Genomic DNA, 3,258 nt, shown 5'->3' on the forward strand with positions numbered 1-3,258 from the left:
ACCTGAAAAGCCCATATGCCACTGTTTGAGAGAAATTGTCATGTTATTTTTGGGCAGAATTCTGTGACGTTTTCAAGGTTGTTGTTGGAAGTGCGAGGGCCAGTTGAGCTAAGAAAATTAAGAAGATAGTTGCTCAACCAAACTCCTTATTTGGTGATCAACGAACGTATTTTGACATTATAACGCTTGCAGAGCTGGTGAATGGGAGTTTGCATCGGAGTTGTGTGGCCGTTAAAGTTAGATAACGTTAGCTGGTGTCCCAGTAGATGCACATGTGTTAGCTACTTCTATGGTAGCTCCGAAATAACTAGCTCAGGATATATGTCTTTACATTTGTGTTTTTGGCATGTACTGGCTTTATTAGCAACAGTAACTAGATACTAGTTAGCTAGCCATTTTGCCACGTGAAATTAACATTGCAAAGTTTAAAGTCCCATTTGCAAGAGTTACTAGTACGCAACATACTTTAGCGCATACCGGAATCTGAGTTTTCAAGTGGTTCCATAGTGTAGCGGTTATCACGTCTGCTTTACACGCAGAAGGTCCTGGGTTCGAGCCCCAGTGGAACCATGATTTTAATTTACGTACATACGTTATGTGATACACTAAATTATTACTAATGCATGTGTCTATTTAGGTGGTGGCAGCCTACACTATTTTAATACAGAGTTTGCTGTTCATATCCACATAGGTTATTGTGAGTCACTCAGTCAACAAGTAGTTGACTGAGTTTAAGTCCAAAAGCCTGCAGATGGCGATATTGAGTCGTTTCATTCTACCATCCAAAGGGTATCTATGCGGCCGGCTATACACTCGGATCGCTTGTGGACGGTCACAATAAACAGTGTGGTAGTCTTTTCAACAATTTATTGAGAAAAAGCTGTGTGCATTAGGAAATAAAAACTTGATTCAAATAGAAACCTATCTGTAATAAGAGCCAGTGATTGAAGTTCAGTGATTGAAGCAGATAAATGCCTGGGCTATTAATTGTAGTTTTACAGTACTTTCTTTATGAAACACAATTTTCCACCAAATAAAATAAAATTTGATTTGTCATGTGCCGAATACAAAAGGTCACCTTACAGTGAAATGCTTACTTACAAGCCCTTAATTAACCAACAATGCAGTTCAATAAATAGAGTTAAGAAAATATTTACTAAATAAACTAAAGTAAAACATTTAATAAAAAGTAACACAATAAAATAATAATAACGTGGCTAAATACCATTACCGTACCATTACCGAGTCAATGTGCAGGAGTACAGGTTAGTCAAGGGGGGATCAATGTAAATAGTCCGGGTGGCCATTTGATTAAATGTTCAGCAGTCTTATGGCTTGGGGGTTAAAGCTGCTAAGAAGCCATTTGGACCTAGACTTGACGCTCTGGTACCGCTTGCCGTGTGGTAGCAGAGAGAACAGTCTATGACTTGGGTGACTGGAGTCTTTGACAATTCTTTGGCCCTTCCTCTGACACCGCATAGTATATAGGTCCTGGATGGCAGGCAGCTTGGCCCCAGTGATGTACTGGGCCATACGCACTATCCTCTGTAGCGCCTTGCGGTCGTGTGCCGAGCAGTTGCTATACCAGGCGTTGATGCAACCGGTCAGGACGCTCTCGATGGTGCAGCTGTATTACTATTATATTGTATTACTACCCCCAAGCCATAAGACTCCTGACGCCTTGCTAGAGTGGCTAAATGCTATTCCCGGATGTTGCGTATTGCGTTCAGCCAATCTGGTTGCAGCCATCTGTTGTTTACCCTTGGTCTGAATGTTGAAAGCAATGTTAGTAAGTAGAATTAGCCATGGTGGTGGAAAATTGTGTTTCATAAAGAAAGTACGCATATTTTTCTATTTTTTTCCTGCCTTCTTGCCATTAAATCGAGTTACGGAGGAAATCGACACAATTGCAGCCTGACTGGATAATGTTTTATGTACGAACAGGTCCATGGGGATAGGAGTGTATAGCTGGCTGCATAGATTCCCTTTTGATGATAAGATTTGAAATGAATCAATATCACCCTCATCAACTGGCCTTTGGGCTACTGAAGCAGCAGTACTCTTCCTGGGGTCCACACAAAACATAAAACATGACATAACACATAACATTAATAGACAAGTACATCACAAGGACAGAACTACATACATTTAAAATCAGCATGCACACTTTCATAATGTCTTCATAATCGTGTGATTCATAGACGCTACTGAATGCAAGTGCATTTGCCTTGCAAATAGGCAGACACTTTTTGCTAAATTACCCTGATGTGAATACAGAAACCTTGTTTCACTAAATTCCCCTGAATAAAGCAATTTTTTTCTATAGTTACCGACCATAATGTGTATCCTGGGGTAAAGTCATAAACTGTAAAAATAAATATAGACTTTTTTACAGTTACCACCCACTATGGGTTTCATTAGGTAAAATGCAACATTCATGAACATGAATTTAATTTAATGTAGGGTTCATACGGTCATGGAAATCCTGTGAAAGTCATGGGTTTTTAAAATTGGGTTTTCCAGGCCTAGAAAAGTTTTGGGAAAGTATTGTAAATGAATTTAATAACTTCTGTTAATGTACTTTATTCAGTCACAGTTTTTAAATATTTTATCAATCAAATAAATATCAACATATCAGCCAGGATCGGAATGACACAAGTGCGTCTGTGTTTGGGAGCATCACCTGCATGTGTGCTAGACAAGTAGGCCATTGCTCAAGAGACTACAGCAGTTAGGCCTAGCCTATAAAATGCTGTATGATAGAGAGCAGACTAACTAGGTTGCCAATTCAAAGCAAATCTTGTTACCTGTAGTTAACGGTTTGGCGATTGGTAGCATGTATTATTTTCGTCATGTCCCCAAAAACTTTCCACCGACACTCACGAATATGTCCATACAAAGTTGATTTACTATTTTTGAACGATTCATATAAACTATTCTTTTTGACGAAACAATCAATTCACTTCGCCATTGTAGTCAGTTCAATTGCGGTGAATCGAATCATGTGAATCAAAATATTAATTTGTGAATTCTGAACCTTCCCCCCTGCGAAGGTTAGCATGCTTAAATGTCTTACTCACGTCGGCCACAGAGAAGGAGATCCCACAGTCCTTGGTAGCGGGCTGCGTTGGTGGCACTGTGTTATCCTCAAAGCGGGCAAAGAAGGTGTTTAGCTTGTCTGGAAGCAAGACGTCGGTATCCGCAATGTGGCTTGTTTTCTTTTTGTAGTCTGTGATTGTCTGTAGACCCTGCCACATA

The 3,258-nt window shown here is 39.8% G+C and overlaps 1 non-coding gene across 1 annotated transcript; it reads left to right on the forward strand.

Moving 5' to 3' along the window:
* Positions 1–497: 497 nt before the first annotated feature.
* Positions 498–570, forward strand: trnav-uac. Its single transcript has one exon. It is a non-coding gene; the product is annotated as a tRNA-Val (tRNA).
* The last annotated feature ends 2,688 nt before the right edge of the window (positions 571–3,258 follow it).

This window comes from Salvelinus namaycush, chromosome 12 (assembly GCF_016432855.1).
Source record: "Salvelinus namaycush isolate Seneca chromosome 12, SaNama_1.0, whole genome shotgun sequence".
NCBI lineage: Eukaryota > Metazoa > Chordata > Actinopteri > Salmoniformes > Salmonidae > Salvelinus > Salvelinus namaycush.